A 21,870-nucleotide genomic window follows, 5' to 3' on the forward strand; every position below is an offset into this window, starting at 1 on the left:
TGAAGAAGGGCTTATGCTCGAAACGTCGATTCTCCTGCTCCTCGGATGCTGCCTGACCTGCTGCGCTTTTCCAGCAACACATTTTCAGCTCTGATCTCCAGCATCTGCAGTCCTCACTTTCTCCTCTGTCTTCAAAGACCACAATTTCCCCTCCTATGTGGTTGACAATGCCCTCCAATGCATCTCCTCCACTTCCTGTACCTCCGCTCTTGAACTCCACTGCTCCCAATGCAACAAAGACAGAACGGCCCTGGTCCTCACCTTCCACCTCACCAACCTGCGTACACATCGCATCATCCTCCACTACTTCTGCCACCTACAAGAAAACCCCACCACTAGGGATATATTTCCCAACCCACCCCAATCAGCATTTCGGAGGGATCATTCCATCCGTGACTCCCTTGTCAGATCTACATCCCCCACCAACCCTCATCCCATTCCCAGCACCTTCCTTGCCACCAGGAAGTGCAAACTCTGCACCCACACCTCCCTCCTCACCTCCGTCCAAGGTCCTATAGGGTCCTTCCACATCCAACAGAAATTTACCTGTACCTCCACAAATGTCATCTACTGTATCCATTGCACCCGATGTGGTCTCCTCAACATTGGGGAGACAGGACACCAACTTGCAGATCATCTCAGAACATCTCTGGGACACCTGCACCCACCAAATTCAACACCCTGTGGCTGAACACTTCAACTCCCCATCCCACTCCACCAAGACATGCAAGTCCTGGGCCTCCTCCATCACCAAAACCTAACCACTCGACGCCTGGAGGAAGAACGCCTCATCTTCCGCCTTGGGACCCTGCAACCACACAGGATTAATGTGGATTAAATTGACCCTTAATTGCTTCTTTGATCTTTAACTTGTGTCAATTATGAGAAACAGAAGTAGAAACTGCTGGAGAAATTCTCTAGCACCTTCTGATTTCCATGGATTTTCTTTGTCAATTATGAGAAATTACGAAAGTTGAATTCTCGCAATTGCCTCAAACTTCCTCCAGAGGGTACTATTTAATAAGTTTGATTATAACCTTTGAAAGAACATATTTCTTCGGTTGAGTAGTCTAAACTTTGGTTGCTAAGCAGCAAAATATTAAGAAAGTAATGACTTTCTTGATAGCCGAGGAAGTGCATGAAGCAGTGTTGCTATATATTTTATCTTTACCATCCACTATCCCATCATAACTTTTCATATTTTATGACATTGGTTTAACAAATTCTCTTATCTGGTAGATCTCAAATAGAAATATTTAAATGTTTTCTCTTTTATAAATTCCTTTTATTTTTGCTATCTGCTGTCTACATTTTGTTCCTATAAACAAAAAAGTAGAAAATACTACCAGGTCCATCAATGCTCAAGCTTTGTATTAAATAGTGCAATTCTTGCACCAACCTCCCCAGTTGCAAGTAATGATAAACTGTGGGGCAGCAAATAAAGTGTTTTTCAGATTTCTGCAATTAATTATCGTCAAACAATATTCCTTGCAAACTTAAAGCTGTCATCATGTAGAAACAAGGGAAACATATAACTACACCTTTCTAGCTTTTAGTGCAAAACTGAGACAGGACCCATCTATTTTTGGTAGCTACTGACTGAGTTGACAAAGCAAAGCTGTCACAATTGTGGTTGAATGATTAGTATGTTGTATATTGTATGACTGTATTAGTTATATATTATTAGTATATTTGCCTCCAGCCTGTCTAGAATTTTGAACATTGACTCAGCAACTAAACTCCAATTTGCCAGATAATTTTACTTAATGTTTCTCAGCAAATGGCAGTGAAATATCTATACCTGATACTAATATCAAAATTAATACATAATACAATACAGAATATGACTTTTTTTTTCATTCTTCTTTTTGCAGTTGCACAATTATTTGAGCTCAGTGAATAACCCATAATTGCCTCCAATCCTATATTTATATAGGTTTTCTGTTTCTGTGTTAGTGCTTAGAAGGATTAGTTAATGTATAGCCTGTAGAAGGCTTTGAAGGTATGAGGCAGCCAACCCTAGAGTAGGTGATCAGAGAAAAAGCAGCAAATGTGACCAGAGAAGAAAATGATATCTACTTGGTTATCAATATACAAGCAGAAACAGGTGCAATGAAGTTTCCCATTGCGATTGAATTGCAGGGAGGGAAGAACTGTCAGTGCTTGGACTAATGTAATGTGTTGAAAGGCTGCACCAAGAATAAGGGAGATATTAACAGGAACCTTATCTTGAGAGGCTTGATGAGGTTACTATATCTCTTGCTACTATGTTCTCAAGGCCTAGCTAAAAGTCATCCTGTATCAACTCTCAACATAAATTGTGTAGGGTAGTGTAGCAGTTATGTTATTGGATAAGTCTAGACTAATAATTCAAAGAATGCTATTTCAAATTCAATGATGAAAATTTACATCTACTTAAAAAAACAACAGTAAGAAAATGAGCATGTAACTCTTGGATAGTAGTAAGAAGCCAGCTGGTTCACTAATGTCAATTAAATTTAAATGAAATAGATTGAGCATCCTGCCAGCATTAATGGGTAGACAGAACTGATGTTCCACCTGAGCTAAGCTCCACCTCAAAAACACTCTAAAAATACACAACATGAAATTGTGACAGTAGGATATCAAAAAATGTTCCAGATGTAATTAATAGGTACATATGTAGTGTAATTACATCGTTGATTCAATGATAAAGTAATTCAAAATGCATTCCGATGAAAACAATTCCTGGTAACAACATAGCTTAGGAATTCAGCCTAAAATCTTTCTGTTCTTCATGGTTCAGGTCATGGTGTCATTGCTATGACCACTCGAAGGGAATACCTTTCATACAAGTCAGAGAAGAGAAAAGAAAAGGTGAAGATATTTATTGATAAACCTTTATGCTGTCAATGTGGGCAGGAGAGTTCTCACAATGTCCTGGATGGCCTTTGGAACCAGGACACATTGAATTGGGACTAGCATATGATGAGTTTGTACTGACTATGCAAGTGTAAGGTTGAACACGAGACTATAAAACGTGTCTTGCATAAGGGACCATGGGAACAATCATCTGTATAGATAAAGATAATTATCCAATGTCTGGAATGCTCAGCAGTATCTGTCCTGATTCGGAACATGCTTATCTGATCACTGGTGCATATGAAAAATGATACTGCACAATATATAAAAAAGTAATCATGGTAATGGGATAATTGGCAGGGATTGAAAGGATACAATGTGATTGAGTTGTGTATATGAATCTAATATTAATCACAATTAATTTGTTGTACTTTGTATCTTTGTTTAATTACAATTAATTGGGTACAATTGCATTTATCTTTAATTATAAGAGTTGTTGATAATACAAATGAACTGTAATAATCAAATAAAATGATATTTACCTATGAGCAAATCACTGTTTTAGGATACACTCCCAGGAAACATGAACTTTGATGTCTTTAATAGAGATTCAACCTGGTGTTGTTGCAGTTATATCTTTGTGTACTCTGGGGTTCAAAGTATCAAGTAAAATTAGGACAAGAAAGTAGTCCAATACTCAAGGCTGAAGTTTACCAATAATTGGCTAAATGTTAATTTTGGATACTTTCATGGATGGTTTCTCTCATGCTGTCGTCTCCCAAGAGCTATCTCACACTCTTGCCTGCAGCTTGCATTTATGTGTGTGCACCACACATGATGGTGATCTTCTCATGTTATCGTACAATCAGTAATCGTGAAGTACTCACCACTGTCGGGACCTCCTCGGAATCCTGGCATCCGGGCCATATTTAAAGCTCAACAGGTCAAACGTTATTAACCAAGAGCTGCCCTTCACAGTGCCTGAAGTGTGAGGGGAACAAAAATGTTTTTTTTCTGAGAGCACTTAGGTGGTAAAGGTAAAATCTCATTGCACACTTGAGTTCACATGTGTGACTGTATTCATCTCTAAAAATTATCCCTAAACCCTCACCCTACAAGTTAGCTGTGCCAACCATTGTGCTGCACTGTCCCTCTGTTGAATCCATGGTGGCAATGACTGTCAATGGCACCCATTCCAGCAGTAATCCATACCCTCCAATGCAGCATCCTTTCTCACCCTAAACTGACCCCCTTCCTCATCATTTCAGCAACCTGCCTCCAACTTCCACAATTGGCTTCCTCAGATTGCCCATTATAGCATTGGCTGTTGATGATCCCCCTCAACATTCATTGATCTTGACTCCAGGACTGACAGTGACTCACTCCCTGACTGACCTAGATAGACAGCCCTGACTGATGAGTGGCAGGATACTTGACTGATCTCTCTGTAAGTCACCACCTGAGTTAGCGTGAATTCCCAGAATGTTGATATTGGACCAGCAGGTCAACCAGGGTCCATTCCCAGGACTGCAGTGACATGGAACCTCTGACCCTATCCACCTCAAGTGGCTGATTGGCTGTGTCTGAGTCCCTGAACTGAGATCAGACACTGTCTTTAACTGACTGTTGTGGGACTGCTTGACTGACAAAAGATCCCCTTGACTTGACTGAGGACTTTTCCTCACTGTGGCCAACATGGCCATTTAATTAAAGCACAGCCAACATGTTTGCTGTACTGGAGACAAATTAGAAGTTAAAGATTGAAAAGTAGAAATCAAACGTGGAGGACAGGAAACAAGGGCTGGCAGCAAATATAGCCATACTTCTAAAAAGTGCAAAAATATTGACAAGACAAATATGAAGGTACTGTATCTGAATGTGTAAAGCATTCACAGTAATTCATAGTGCAAATAGGTGTAAAATGATGTGATATGATTGTGATTATGGATAGAGTTACCAAAGTTATGAATTTAATATTCTAGGATATTCAATAGCTAGGAAGACCAGTGAGAAAGATTATTGTTGTAGGTATTTGATGAAATCAGTGCAATAATGAGAAAGGATATTGGCTCAGGAAATCTAAATGTAGAATTAGGCCTAGTGGAGCTATGAAGCAAAGGGAAGCAAAATACATTCATCGGAGCTGTCTACAGACATCTAAACAGTATCAGTAAGGTAATGTATTAAACAGACAATTAGAGATGTATATAGCAAGGGTGCTTCAATAATCCTGGGTGTCTTTAATCCAGTAAACCAAGTTAGAAATAAAATGGTGGCAGATGAATTCTTGGAGTATGTACAAAATGGTATTTTAAACCAATATGTTGAGGAAGCAACTGGCTTAACATAATGACAGTAGGGGAAGGCGATGACCTAGTGGTATTATTGCTGGACTGATAATTTTGAGACCCAGATTAAGTTCTGGGGATATGGGTTTAAATCCTACCATGGCAGATGGTGGAATGTGAATTCAATTTTTAAAAGTTTAGTGATGGCTATGAAAGCATTGTTGTAAAAACCCATCTGCTTCATCTTTATCCATTAGGGAAGGAAACTGCCATCCTTACCTGGTTTGGTCTATATGTGACTCCAGATCCACAGCAATGTGGTTGACTCTTAACTGCCCTCAGAGCAATTAGGGGTGGACAATAAATACTGCCTTAGCCAGTGATGCCCTCATCCCATTAATACATTTTTTAAAAAGTGCTAAAGAAACTCAACAGATCTAGCAGAATCTATGGAGAGAGAAAATAGAATTAACTTTTTGAAAACAGTATAGCTCTTGTTTGAAATTGACTTTCCTAGATTCAGTATTGTAAAATGAGAATGAGTTAATTATTAATCTTGTTGTGTGAGGTCCTTTAGTGAAGAGTAACCAAGACACTAAATAATTCTTTATTGCGATAGAAAGTGAAGTACGGTATTCCAGTCTGCAGCAAGGCTCCTACATCTAAACAAGGGAGGTTATGAAGTTAGGAGATGTCAGTTGCCTGCAATCGATAGGTAACGTCATTAGAAAGCATGATGATGGATAGGCAATGGCTAATATTTAAGGAACAAATACATGCACATTTCTGGCTCAAAATGGCTGGATATAAGAAATTAAGAATATTATTAAATCCAAAGTGGAGTCATTTAAATTTGCTTGAGGAAGTAGTAAGCCTGCCAATTGGGAACAGTTTTATACAAAAGAGGATCAAGAGTTTAATTAAGAGGGGAAAAAATGCATCAGAGTAAACTTACAACAAAAATAAATTGGACTGTAAATGTTTTGACAAGTGTGTAAAAAGCAAAAAGTTTGTGAAGTCAAATGCAAATTAAATAGGAGAATTAGTGAAGTAGGAAATGGTAGACCAATTAAACAATGACTTTAGTTCTATCTTCACAGGAGAAGACAGAAGTAACTTCCAAGAAATGCTAGGGAAGCAAGAGTCTATTGAGAAGAAAGAATTGAAGGAAATTAATACTAGTTTAAAAAAAAGTACTGAAAAATTTGTCAGAGCTGAAAACTGAAAAGTTCCCAGGACCTGATAATCTAGAATAGTTTGGGATACATTGATGTACAAAGAGACCTGGGTATCTTTGTACACTAGTCGCTGAAAGCAAACATGCAGGTGCAGCAAGCCGTTAGGAAAAAAATTGGTATGTTTTCCTTCATTTCAAGAAATACTAAGTGCAGGAGCAAGGCTATCTCAGCATGAATTCACTAGAGTTGAGAAGAATGGAGAGGATCTCGTGAAGCATGTACAATTATGCCAAGTCTGTGCACGTTGGTTGTAGGCATAATGCTCCCCCTGGCTGGAGAGGTTTGGAGGAAAAGGTCATAGCCTCAGGAAGGATATAGAGATGACCACTTAGAACTGAGGTGAGGAATTTCTTTATTCAAAGGGTAGTGAACCTATGGAATTCTCCCTGACATTTGGTAGTGGAGGCCAAGTCAGGAACATACTTAAATAAGAATTAAACTATTTTTCAGAACTAAAGGTATCAAGTGCTATGTGCAAAGAGCAGGAATATGGTGTGGAATATAAATACAACTACTGACCCCATAAAAATCTGTTTCTCGGTGATGCTTCCAATTGAAAAACAATTCACTACCCTCTGAACCAGCTGACATACTCATCAAAAGTAGTTGGGTAGTTGGATCCTGGACATTAATTCAGAATTGCCCTACACACTCCTAGTGAAATGAATCAATTTCTTCAGCCAGAATTATCAAAGACAAAGTCAGATGCAGACTGTACTTTAATGCGCACCAACATTAATTCAGTAGCAACATTCAGGATCAGATAAAGTATCATTATAATAATCAACCTTTTGTTTACTGAACTGAAGCAAATACATTTCTTTATACTTTCATTATTAAATTATCATTCTGAAATTAATATTCATGTGGTCTAAACGGCCAATTTCTGAATTTAATATATCATTTATGATATGACTTTGGACAAAGATCCTCCATATCTTACAAGTGAACCCATTTTTCACTTGAGATCTCTGTCACATGTTATTCTTAATTGGTCTTAACAATCTTCTTGATAAATCTGTTGCTGTTGTTTAAAGTCTTATATGAAGTAATATAATATAAGCTGGATCTGTGTTCAGAGGAAGGGTGACTCAACCCAAAATGTTCAGTTTGATTTCTCTCCACAGATGCTACCAGAGCTGCAGAGCTTTTCCAGTAATTTCTGCTTTTGTTTCTGATTTACAGTATCCACAGTTCTTTCCATTTTTATTTAGTGAGCTGAATCTATTTTATTGTAACACATTCTCAGTATTTCCTTGTTTCAATAGCTGGAAGTGGAAGGAATGTGAGTTCTTATTAAGCTGAATTCATATCAGACATCTGTGTACTAGGACACAAACCAGATACAAATGCTTGTGCAATGATACTTCCATTTTCTCAGCAAGATTTCCCTGCCAGTTTGTTTAGAAGAGTAAGCAGCCAAAGCCAGAGATACTTGTGTGGAGACATTAAGATAAACTTGAAGCAAATACATGTGAGATACAACTGACTAATTTAATATATAAATCATGTATAACAGAAACTTTGAAAATACGAAGAACTTGGGTTATGTGCTGCTGAGTTATCCATTTTGCCCACTTTATGAGAGCGAACTACATTGATGAAGCAAGCATCTTGGAAGTGAATATAGTTTTTGTTTATATTTTAAATGCATTTGATGTATTGATTTTTAATTTATATGGATAGAAGACCACCTGAAACTAGCTTTTTATTGAGTACATGCATAACTTGAACTGTAACGTGAAATTTTTTGAAGTATTAAAGAAGCAAACACAAATACCAGCTTATGTTTGTTAATGAAGAGAAAAAACTGAATATGACCATAAGACACCAGAACCAATGCAAACACATGCAATGCTACTCATATGACAATGTGACAACATCATTTTGTTGAACATGGAATATATCTGAAAGAAATAAAATAATGAGTATTGTTGGTTTAAGCCATTATAAGTACGGTTTAGATAAGTAGAAGTATTTCATAATCTGATATGTTTGATGTTCACTGGGATCTTAACTATCCCAAACCATTCATTTGTTATGCCAATTCTTCACCTGTCTCTTTCTGCACTCTTTCTTCTTCTGAACAACATTCTATCTCTCTCTACCCATGTGTTCTTCTTACTTATTTTCATTCATTCTCTCCAACTGTTCTTTTTCTTTGTCCCTTATCCCATCCTTCACCCTATAGTCTCTCTGCATCTCTCAACTCCAGTCCTGTATGCTATTCTATTTTCTATCTATCTATCAAAATTGTTCTACTGTCTCTCTCTACATCTCAGTTCCTGTTTTTGAATTTATGATCTTTTTTCCCTGGTTCTGGAATCTCAACTGACAATGTAACAAAACAAGAACATAATCTTCATGTTTAAAACTAAATTGGTTTTGACATGCAGTCATGGGCATGTAAAATGTGACTGAATTTCTGCATAAGCTCTTAATGAAATGACAAAGTCCTAACAAAATCAATTCCTTGCAAACTGAATTTCATTAATTACATACTTTTTAATTTTAGCTGTATATCATTTTAATAAAAAAAGTCAGGAAATCAGAGCACTGAGAGGAAATGTACAATGCTGGAAAGTAATTGAAATGTAAATCATTTAGAGGGATTCTTTAATTAAATATTACACATTTTAAAATCTAGTTGAAGGCATCAAAGGAAAACAAAAAGCTTCACTGCCAAGCCAACTGGGTCTTGTGCTTCTATTATATTTCCAGAATCTAACTGGCAGTGTAAGTTGTGTGCAGAGCCCAAATAACAATTGCATATTTTCCCGATTTATCTAAATGTTGTAATAATTTAATGATCTTTCCAAATGTGTATTTGTTTCTGGTTTGAATAGCTGAACTTATCATCATTGCTTTTGTTAATTATCTATGTTCCATTTTCTGTGTAATCACGCCTAGTGGTAAGTGTGACAGTCAAGCACATTCATTGCCATACATAGATTTTCCTGCAAAAGGTTGCTAGCTTGTCACCAGAGGCTGTAGCTTGCACGCACATCTCTGCATCAAGCATCATTGAACAAGAGATGCTCGAACTCTTCAAAAAATAGCATAACTATATTTGAAGATTTTATAAATCTTCAAATATAGTTGTTGCTAATCAATCTGCTTGACCAAATTATGAATACACATTCCATGGTCATCAAGTCCTGAAGTAAGTCACAAATCCAGATATTATCATTCAAGAGTCAGGGAGACTATCCACTTTCCACATGACATCAGATTGCTTACATTTACTCTGATAAAGATATTCTCTAACTTTATAAAGTGCTGTTGTCAATTAATGAGTTTTAAATTTATATTCTAGGTAAAATATTTTGTCTTCATCCATTCCCTTTATTTTGTTTCCTTTTGTAGACTTTCTAATCAAATAAATAGCAGATGTGGATTCCCCTACCTTTTCTATGATTCTCTGTTTATTCCTCTCCTTAATGACCATTAGTATTACCCCTATATAGCCCACAACCTCCTACAATTATGTACTTCATAAATTTGAAGGTCGAGCATGCCAGTATCACGTTGACAACTTCCTGCACACGTTAACTGTCCTGAACACACCCTTGGCAAAAGGCAAATTCAGAAAACAAATTTATCTTATATGCAATCCAGCAGCCCAGGAAGAGAAACATTAGCAGCAATTGAGAGAAGGGAAAATGGCTTCCATTTCTTCAACACCCCAAGAGCAACTCTTGCTGAAAACCAAAAATTAAAAATCCCTGGTTATGGGGGTGCGGACTTGATGTATCTATTCCGGCTGCTTCTATTGTTCCAATTTAATTTAAAAAACCCAAGGATTCACAAGTTGTTTTTATTCTCATAGACTGCTAAGTACACGTCCCCCAGTGTTTCTGTTTTTTAGGAAAAGGACAAAATAACCTCTTAAAGCTGCAGCATCATCAAATAAGTCCTAAAAAATATTCAAAATAGATAATAAGAATTTGACTACAAAAAGAGACAGGCATGTTTTGAGGTGTGTTTACTATCTCTCTTCTGCAAAAAAATTTAATCATATAAATCATTTGGCAATCTCACCTTGCCCAATACATTTCCAATTCGTCAATATTTCTGCTGTGAATCAAGGTGGAAAAATTAAGACTTCTTCTTGAGATATCAAATGTCAATAGCTGACTGTTGTGGACCAGGTCAGACCCACTCAAAACATTTCAAAGAAGTTCCCCAGACCCAAACTTTGCTTGTTGTTTGAAACAGGTGTAAGGTGGATATTCCAGGAGTGATGCAGTTGGCCAAACCACTTTGTTTTAAGCAAAACAGAATTTATTTGCAAGTTACTGAATGAAGCACAAACAAAAGAGAACAGAATACAGAATAACAACCTATCCGAAAATCCAGCAGGTTATCCCAACTTAATGATGCTGGTCCAAATATTTGAAACAATCCCCATGAAGACCCCTTGGTAGAAAAGGTAAAATCAAACACAATGTCTTACAGGAGAGATGTCAGAGAGAGGGCGTATCAGCATGGACCTGCTTCTTTGGGTTCATCAGCTTCACAACAACTGCCTGCTAAAACCAAACCAACTCAGAGAAAAGCTGAGCTGCGAGAACTGGTTACTCCCCTTTCATTGTACAAGTGTATTTTTAAAAACTTGAAAGCCTTTCCCCTGAAATAGTGTCTGTTAGCTATAATCAAATTGGCCATAAAACCCTTCAAACCTAGACCTCGATGAGTCCCTGGGTTTGCAATCCCTCTAAATAACAATGACAATGCAACCTTGTTAAAAGGAGCAGCATCATTACAGTGACATAATAAAAAAAATCAAGATGGTGAGAGGTTTAAATAGAAATTAGTCAAGAAAATCAATTCCCTGTTTTGAGTGGATCATCTAGATGTCACAGATTCAAAATTATTGGCAAAAGATCTAGAGGGGAAATGAGAAGAACATTCATTATTTAAGGAGTTTTTGGGATCTAAAAAATACTATCTTGAAAATGATTCCATAAATAATTTTAAAACATTGTTGGAAAGGTACTTGAAGATGAGGAACACAAAGTGTTACAAATATATAGTACAAATATGGGAATGAACAACCTTCTCTTTCAAAACTGGCACAAGCCAACAGTCTGAATGACGTCTTCCTATGCTGTAAGTTTCTGTGATCCAGAGATTTTAAAGCTTGCAGCAAATAGAGGATTCATCAGTTCGTAAATCAATTGGCAAGTATAGGAAACATCATTTCCTATCATCGGCAATTTTTATTAAAGACAAGGTGAATGTGGTTTAAATGTTTTAATGCAATTAGAAGTACAATAGTGAATAGATATAAATTTAAAATATTCATTGTTTGCAAGTCATTCATTGATGAGACTTTGAATACATAATATTTCTTCTTGTTACGAACTTCATTTATTTCAAAAAAGTCTTATCAATATGATCAGGCATTTCTTGATTTATCTTATCAAACACCTTAATAAGTTCTGAATATTTCTATCATGTATTCTGTTAAACTATGTTATAATTAAAAATAGCAGTGTAATGGGTGGCATGGTGGCTCGGTGGTCCCAGGTTCAATTCCAGCCTCGGGTGACTGTCTATGTGGAGTTTGTACACTCTCCCTGTGTCTGTGTGTGTTTTCTCTGAGTGCTCCGGTTTCCTCCCACAGCCTAAATATGTGCAAGTCAGGTGAATTGGCTATGCTAAATTGTCCATAGTGTTAGTTGCATTAGTCAGAGGGAAGTGCGTCAGTATGGACTGGTTGGGCTGAAGGGCCTGTTTCCACACTGTAGGGAATCTAATCTAATCAAATTTATTTCTAATGCTGGAATGAATTAGGGATAGTTGAGGGCATGTTTATTTGTATATCTAGTCTATTGGATAGCTAACCAGAGAGTGATTATTATTGTTGATGAATATAAAGAGCAAAACAGCCCCATCCTGAATACTGCATTACCTTCAGTAAAGCTTGCAAATACTGTTTGCAAAAATCTGTTTGGTTTGTTTCAAAGTTTATTATTTCTAACAATATCCCTGGTTTAAGAAATCTTCCTCCCCCAACTGACCCAACTCAATCATGCACCGAATGAATATCCTATTCATTCTATGAACATAAACATATTTCTTAGAGTCATAGAGTCATACAGAAGGGAAACAGACTCTTCAGTCCAAGCAGTCCTTCCTGACCATAATCCCAAATTAATCTAGTCCCACATGCCTTCTTCTTTTTATACTGTTTCCTTCCTGAAGCAGGTCTGACCCAAAACACCATGACTTCCACAATGGGTAGGGCAAGGAACTGAATCAGCCCCAGCTGAAACAGGAATCAGACCCCATCCTGTTGGCAGGAATCTGATCTACATCAGTTGCCCAGCCAACTGGCTCTTCAAAGTGTACAAGTTACTGTGGCTGCAAATATACATGCTACAGCTATGAATAGTAATGATAGAAGTTCCAATTATCTTTCGTTCATGTGGCGGACTAGGAATCTCTCATATTTTTTGCTGCCTGCCATTTGTGCACATTGAACTGATTTGCAGATTGATACACAAACTGTTTGGCTTTATTATACATGTACTTTCCTTTAGTAACCGAGTCCTGGGGTGGGGCTTGAATGTGAATTGGGATTTGAACCTGGTCTGAAACATGAATCCAAACTTGTATGACTCAGAGGCCCTGTAGCCACCTAATTTAGCACTGGATCTCATGCAGAGGACAGGAAATAAATGTTTTCTAAAATGCAAAGGTTTTTAAATCTGCTTTTGCTGTAATGTACGGCATTTGTGCTGCACAAACGAGGAAGCTCATCTCTTCTAAGATCTTGATCGTGTCTCAATGGTATAATAAAAATTTAATTTACTTATGATATAAATTTTACTTTTGCTCTTCTGAAACTGGGATTAATGGCAACACCTATATACTATTAGTTCAGAACTGAAATCTAAAGAGTGGTGGTAATTTTCCCAATTCCCATGGGAACAGTACAATATATCTATTCAAAAGATTGTCATTCTTTATTTTTTGCTGGCAGTAGTTGAGGATCTTCAGTGCCAGTGCATGTTGAAAAATGATCCTCATTATATTCTTCATTTCCAATGTTGTGTCCAAGTATTTGCATGAAGTTGTCAACAGCAAAACTGGAGACGCAAAGTGTTTGTGAAGTGCTTCCTTGTAAACATACTGATAATTAAGCAGCTGGAGCAAGGATACATGTCCGACTGGGAGAGTGTTTCAAGGTCAGGGAGAATGATTTGCATTTATTCCAAGGTTTAAGTATGCCTTGAAATTTGAGTTTCCTGAGTTAGAAATATGTAATCTTCCAAAACTTAAACATACTTTTCATTTAATTCTCATCAGTCACTGCATTATGCACTCCCATGGGGCAACTGATCAACACATATTTTATGATGCTACGCACGATGCTTCTGATTGTAGCAGTGCCTGTGTTTTGATGTGATTTCTCCATTTGTTGCATTCTGTTAGCACACTGAGGATGTTTTATCTCTCAGCGTTCTTACTCAGTGCCCACCAATACCCTGTTCTAATAATGAGTCATGCCTCTTCAAACTTTATGCTTACAAAGCTTATGGTCCAGGCTATTTCACCTCAATACCCTTCTGTTTGAGACCTGGATTTGGAGTGACAATTGCTCTGGGACTTTCCTATGTTTCAAATTTCTGGCTGCTTTCTTCTCGTGGTTTAGCATTATCTACAAATTGGTTTATTGACATTTCTGAATTCACACTGCTCATGTATATTAGTTACGATATCGAATTTAGCATCAATCCCAGGGGCATTTCATTCAGGTCTTTCCTCCAGCACATACTTTACATTTGTTTTTCATTAAATTCCTCATCCACATAAAGCTTTAATTTTAATTCTGATTTCTTTTAATTTTAGCAGCTGCATTGTGAATGGATATTTGTCATAAAATGTTTAGAAACTGCCAGGTCATTATTTTCCATTCACCAATCAGTCCAGTTGAATTGTAACTAAATGTGCCTGTGATACAAAGATAGACAGAAAAGTAAATTGTAAGAAGGATCATAGAATCATTGAATCCCTACAATGTGGAAGCAGGCTATTTTATCCATTGAGTCGACACCAACACTCTGAATAGCATCCCACCAAGACCCACACCCCCCCTACCCTATCCCTATAACCCTACATTTCCCTAGCTTGCACATCCTTGGACATTACGGGCAATTTAGCATGGCCAATCCACCTACCTTGCACATCTGTACAAAGAGTCAATAAAAGTAGATAGGTTAAGTCTGTGGGGAAAAAGTTATAGATGGAGAACACTTTTATTTCAATAGAGGATTTATGGAATGCAATGGTACAGAGGAATCTAAGTGTTCTTGTACAAGAAACACAAGCAATTAGCATGCAGGTACACCAGGTAAATAGGAAGGTAAACAGAATGTTGGAATATTGTAAAGGGGTATATTGTAAAAGTTGAGTTGCCCTGCCACATTTGCACATGCTGTTGATGAGACCAGATATAGAATACTGCAAACACTGCAATAATTTTTGTCTTTTTTCTGCACTACAAGTGAGTCAAGAGTTATGGAATTATGAAGGAGTTGAAGCCTGAGATAAACCAGCCAAGACATATTGGATGGTGGAGCAGGCTTGAAGAGATTTCTGGCCTGATCTTGCTCCTATTTCTTGTGTTTTCATGCTCTTTAATAACATTAAAGGTAACAGTTACTGTCAGAAATCGATACAGTAGAAAGGATTCAGGTGTATGCATCTTTCCTAACCTAATGTAGTGTCCAATGACAGCTGGATCACTTTGCTTGGTCCCTTGTCTTCTCTGTTACTTTGTAACTGATGCACTAGTCCAGAATCCTGAAGAAGGGCTTATGCCCGAAACGTCGATTCTCCTGTTCCCTGGATGCTGCCTGACCTGCTGCGCTTTTCCAGCAACACATTTCCAGCTCAGAATCTGTTGCAGTTAGTTCTCAGGGAGTGAAATTAAGAAAAATCAAAAGGAGTTCAATGAGAGAATTTAATTTAAAAGAAAAATGACAGATTTAAAAGAAAAATGACAGAGCAAGAAAAGCAAAGAAGTTCTAATTAGATTTTTATCCTATCGATATGTTTTACATACTGTATCTTGTTGAGTTCTAACTTCTCTCAAGCAAAGAGCCAAGTATGAAATCTAAGAAAAGTTCAGGATAACAGAAACAATTAAATCATCAAAGGGATATTTTAAGAGTGAGTAAACATTTCTCAATTGTTGTACTGTTTAGTCCTCTGTGTACATGCATATTCATAGTTATTAATTGATTTTCTATCGTGCTATTAGAATTTCCATTTCCTGTGCAAAAGTACTGAAAATAGCATGCAGAAGATGTAAGCCAGCATTCATGACCCATAAAGAACAAGAAAAATCCCAAACCTACAGGCTGAGAGGAGGAAAAAGAGAATCTTTTTTTTACTCACTGCAGTTGGTGTTTGCTTTAAAGCATTTTGATATTTGAACTGTCACATCGAAGCACATGGATGCATTCTTACATGTAGGATGCCAGATTATGTTTAATTCAGAAGGGGTAAGATCATCTTGAAGTACAGGGTCTATAAACTGCAGGGATATAATATTACCAGAATGATATCTAATAATGCTCTTTCAAAGTTTCTTTTCATACCTCTCCACAATTGAAAGACCGGTCGTGATTTTAGTGACAAAAACAGAAAACCAAGGATGCTGGAAAATCTGAAATTAAAATCTAGAAGTTGGTGGGGGGGGGGGGGGGGGGGGTGGGGTCAGCAAGTCTTGGATAGGTGTGATTTTAAGAGTTAAATAAACTGAGAGCTTTTATTCATCGATATGGATTTGTATGGCTGTATCAGCATTTATTGCCCATCATCAATTTCCCTTAAGAAGATAATGGCGTGCTGCCTTCTTGAATCATTACATTCCTTTGGTGTAGGAACAACAACCAACCAAGCTATCAAGAGGGAATTCCTGGATTTTGATTCAATGAGATTAAAGGAAGGACAAAAGGACAATATTGTTCCAAGTCAGGATTGTGCGTGAGTTGAAGGGGAACTTGCAGGTGGTGATGTTCCCGCACACCCGTTTCTCTTGTCTTTCTAGGTGGTAGAGTTTGCAAGTTTGGCAGGTACCATTGAAGGATCCTTAATGATTTACAATTGTGCATCTAGTAAATGTGTAAACTGCTGCTACTGTATGTCAGTTAGGGAGGGAGTGAACGTTTGTGGATTGGTTGTCAATCAAGCTGGCAGTTCTATCCTGGATGGTAATGAGCTTCTTGACTTTGTTGAAACTGCGAGAAAGTGAGGACTGCAGATGCTGGAGACCAGAGTTGAGAAATGTGATGCTGGAAAAACACAGCAGGCCAGGCAGCATCCGAGGAGCAGGAGAATCGACGTTTCGGGCATAAGCTCTTCTTCAGGAAAGCCCGCCTGGCACACCAGCCTCATTCCTGAAAAAGGGCTTATGCCCAAAACGTCGATTCTCCTGTTCCTTGGATGCTGCCTGGCCTGCTGTGTTTTTCCAGCATCACATTTTTCAACTTTGTTGGAACTGCACCTATTCAGCCAGGTGGTGCGTAATCCATTACACTCCTGATTTGTGCCTTGTAGATGGTGACAGAGGAGCTGAGTTACCTGCCGCAGAACTCCTTTTGTCTGACTTGTTCTTGAAGCCTGTATTTATATGGCCATTTCAGTTCAGTTTATGGTCAATGGTAACATCTAAGATGGTGACAATGGGGGATTTGCCAATGGAAATGTCATTGAATCTCAAGAGTTGATGGTTAGATTTCTGCTGTCATTGCCTAATACTTGTTTGATACTAATAGCCATTAGCACATATCAGTCCAAACCTGTATGTTGTCCAAGTTTTCTTGCATTTAGACATGTCTTGCTTCAGTATCTGCGGAGTTATTAATAATGATTAACTTTGTGCAATCATCAGTGATCATTCTCACCTCTGATGTTGCTATGAAGGTTATTGATAAAGCAGTTGAAGATGGTTGGGCCAAAGACATTACCCTTCAGTGATTTCCATGGATTGAGACAATTGATTTCCAACAATCATAGCCATTTGATTTGTTTTACATATGACTTTAACCAATGGAGAGTTTCCACTCTGATTCCCATTTACACCAGTAATGATCAGGCTCCTTAATGTCATGATTGTTCATATGCTGCCTTGATGTTAAGGGACAGTCATTCTTATTTTACCTCCTGATCCCAATTCTCTCCAGCCTACCCACTTCCATTTTTAATAGAGAAAGAATTCACTTTCTACAGGCAGGTTGACAATTGAAATAATACAAAGGCTTTGTACTTCACTAAAGTTAAGCCTGGATGTCTGGGTTTTCTGGGCAATGGGAAACCAGCAGCTAAAACAAGCAAGGTCTGTGGGATTAATTATCTTTTGATTTACCTGACTGATGATTCAGTTTACCTTCATCGCCAATGGCCACATGACACGTTCCACCCTCATTTCCAACCTGGCTCTTCAGATCACCCTCAACCTAGGTTTCCAGCTTTTCTCTGGCCCTGATCTCCCCTGAACCCAGCCTCTGATCATATCTCTCACCTCTGATCTAGTCCCTATTCCAGATTCCTATCATCCCTCCGACCTGCCTTTTGTACTCCAATTACTGCTCTGGAATTTGTTCAAATCCCTGTTGTCGCCAATCTCCTGGGCTGGTCTTACTGATCCACCAACTGTTGTTTGTCTCTTGCAACTTTGTGCTGAAAGTCATTTGAAGTGAAAACCTTACAATTGGCTACAATGTGCTAATCAGTGCCTGAGATGAAGTTCAGAAGATTATGTGGGTAACCTGTTCTTCAAAACTTCCCCAATCTCAAAACAACACACCCACTCTCCCCTCTTCCATAAACACTGAAAATATTTAGCAAACCAGATAGGATCTGTAGACAGAATTTGACTTGAATTTCATGAAACTGTGATAAGTGAAATTGACTTGGTATGAGTTAGGATACCAGGAGAAAAGTTTGGATGACCACAAGCTTATACGTGATAGGAGCCCAGAGAGAAGCGTATTGGAATAGTTCAGTCTAGAGTATAGCCATGGGTGAGATTTTCAGGAGCAGATAAACTGAGATAAGATTGGAGTCAGTTGTTTTTAATGAGGAGATGGCTTTAGTAAAGGCAGAACTGTGTGGTTTTAAGAACATCTCAGCATCAAATATTGTTTTTGCATCACTGGCTTGCAAATCATAAGTCAGGCCACTCCCCAATACAACATTCTAGATTCAGCTTGAGTATTCATGCAGATGCAATTTTGACTCCAGAGAGTCAGAAAGAGTCCTAAGGTGTGAACGTTTGTTTAAATTAGCACAGCTGATAGATGAGGAGATTTGGTTCCATTTGTTGTGATATAGGCCCAGCTTCATTCATTGTTCTTAAGTTGCCTTGCCCTCACCCAATCAACTCCTCATGCCCTATCCAGACCCCCATGGATGTTTCTTACCTCCTTGTCTCTTTATAATCTGTGCACTCTCCCAAATACATTGACCCTCTGTGGTGTAAAATTATGTCCCAATACATGTGTGAATCATATTATTGGGCCAAGCAGTGGAATGTGGTGAAAGGGTTAAAATTGTGTCCCAATATATGTGTGAATCTAACCGAAAATGGAAGGTGTCGCTTAGTCCCGTGTGAATCTTATTACACACCTTCCCGTGTGAATCTTCTTATCTGTATGTGACCAGAATGGAATGTGTTTTTCAGCCTTGCTCTGCTGTTCACATGAATGTTTAGATCTCGAAAAGAGTATATCAGCTGGAAAAGTCTCCAGTTCGGTAGAGTCTGCTCCGGGGTTGCGTTTAACCGCCGAGCGTGGGTTGTTGGCAACCGCTCTACGAGAACTGACGGCTCCCAGTTCCGGTAACACGTAGAGTGAGTATAAACCAGACCCGTTGTAAGTACGAGACCTGGTTGTGGCGACGCTGCGGGGAATAAAACACTTATATTCTAGCAGACTCGCCTCTTGGCTGTTTGTTCTGTGTCAGACTACTTTCCTGCGAGCCTGGTCCTTGACCTTGAGAATTTTTTAAAACATTTTGGCGTAGTCGGCAGGATCGATCGCAATTGAGGAAAGATTTTGATACAGAACAATGTTTTGGAAAAAGGCTAAGAAACCAGAGGAACAAACTGTGGAGGTCCCGACCGTCCCGGGATGGCATGGACCGTGGCATGGCGTGGCAGTTTGTTTGAGAAATGGTGGGGGGCGACCGGAGAACTGGGAGGCCGAGGGCGTAGGAACCCCAGGGTCGCTGCTGTCCACCCTTGAGAGGATCCCAGTCCTGCCGAAGAACCCCTTGCCTGGGGTACAGCGGAGGATGTGGGCCTGTGCGGCGGCTTGTAGACAACAGTCAGACAAGCGCCAAAAAGCTGAAGCAGAATTAGCCCTCCTGAAACATGAGCAGGGACTCAGTTCGGGAGATGCCTCTATGTTGAGGCAGGAAATTATGAAGTTAAAAGCTGAATTGACAGCATTAACTGAACTAGCAGGACGAACTATTATGTATCTGTCTGCTAAGAAACGGAAAGAGAAAAGGAAGGTCCCTCGAACCCCGGACCCAGTACAAGTACGGGCGTTTGTAGCCCAGTTAAATAACGGGGATCGGTGGGATATCGATCATTGGGATGGGAACATTTGGGGAGATTCAGATGATCAGTACGAAGAGGACCCACCCGTACTCCAAGCTAAACCAGTGGTTAGGAGAAAGCAGGTTCAGAGACGTCTCCCAGTGCAACGGGAGGTAATGTTAGATAAGAAAGGAAACCCTATACGGAATGAACAAGGGGAGGCAATTATGCATGAATTACCGCGGGCTCAGCCTCCTGCAGAATTCTCTGAATTAACGGAAGACTTCACTACCGATGAGGTGCTGTTTATCACCCAGAAAACCCGACGTAATCCTGGGGAGCCGTTAGAGCTATGGCTAATTCGGCTCCTCGAGGAAGGGGGGCAACAAGTGCAGGTAGACTATCAGGATGCTCCCAAGTTTGGTGGATTAGCAAAGGATGCTGCCATAGACCTGGGGTACCGCAGACAAGCCAAGGATATGGTAATAGATCGCAGTATGGGGACCTTATTTGGGATGTATGCCAGGGCAGTGGCCGAACAGTATCCCTTCCCGTCCGATTGGCCCCCCTTGGAAGGAACTTGGACAACAATTAAGGAAGGGGTTCAGAGGCTAACCCGTTTGTGTGTGCGGGATGCCCTGTTGCTGGGAGTGCTGGACGAGGTAGATAACACAAATGTTAGTAGACAGACTAGAGACCACCTAGTGAAGACTGCCCCCCCCCCATTATAAACCACTGTTATTAACCATAATGTTGAGTGGACGGGGAGAAACCCTAGGAGATGCCCGTAGTATGATGAGGGAGATGGGTGGTTTGGGGGATTGGGGACCCACAACCCGTGCTTCTCAGGGGGGCACGGAGGGGCGTCGCCCTGAGGCTCGGGCAGGGGGAAAAGTAAACCCTAATCAAGGAAGTAACCAAGGCCCCTCACGGCGTGCTTTGTGGCAAGCTTTGATACGGGCGCAGGTCCCAGCATCGGAGATTGATGGCCTACCTACACCGGAATTAAAAGACTTATGCAGACGAAAGGGACTGAAGGTGTCCCGGGTAGAGACGGAGTCCCGACCCACTATGGAAGACCTAGTGGAATTACTAACACAAAAATGTCAGACACGGGGTCCGGTTGTTAATGAGCCTCGAAGGGGTAGAACTTCCACTTCCCAGCGGTGGGAATCCTCGGAGGACGAGGAGGAGGAGGAGGTACGGCCTCCCCTCCGAGAGTGTTATAAAGTGGATCGGCGTGGCCGGAAACCTAGTAAGAAAGGCAAGAACGAAGAAGGGCGAGGCAAACGTCTTTACCCAGTGCTGTCTGGGGAAGATGAATGGGAGGAACAATAGGAATCGGGCCAAGCCCCAAGGGTTTGCCCACGAACGAGCCAATGGTCAGCAGACGACATTCGACCTCATGTATCATTGACTATCTATTGGCGCAAATCCGTCCAAACCGTTATGGCTCTAGTGGACACAGGGGCGGAGGCCACCTTAATCTATGGGACGCCCCATAAGTTTAAAGGAACCCCAGTCACGCTGGTTGGGCTGGGAGGTAATCTGATTGAAGGAAAAACAGTACAATTGCCCCTAAAGATAGGTACAATGCCCATTAAAACTTATTCAATTATCATTACACCAGTTAGAGAATGGATCCTGGGAATGGACATTCTGGCCGGTTTAACACTTCACCTCCAACAAGGGAAGTTTGAATTTGGAATCACGAAAATGGCTTTGCGCTGTAGGACGGTGTTAGTGGGAAAGGTTAAAATGGACCCCTTCCCCATCCCGATCGCCGATCGCGTAATAAGTCTTAGACAGTATAGGATTCCCGGCGGACATAAAGAAATATCCGCCACAATTAAGGATTATTTGGAAGCGGGAGTGCTTAGGACATGCACCACGGCGTGGAATAACCCCTTATGGCCCGTACATAAAGCCGATGGGTCATGGC

The sequence above is a fragment of the Chiloscyllium plagiosum genome, unplaced genomic scaffold, assembly GCF_037043375.1.
Source record: "Chiloscyllium plagiosum isolate Xiang-an unplaced genomic scaffold, Cpla_swu_hap1 HiC_scaffold_26, whole genome shotgun sequence".
In the NCBI taxonomy this organism is placed as follows: domain Eukaryota; kingdom Metazoa; phylum Chordata; class Chondrichthyes; order Orectolobiformes; family Hemiscylliidae; genus Chiloscyllium; species Chiloscyllium plagiosum.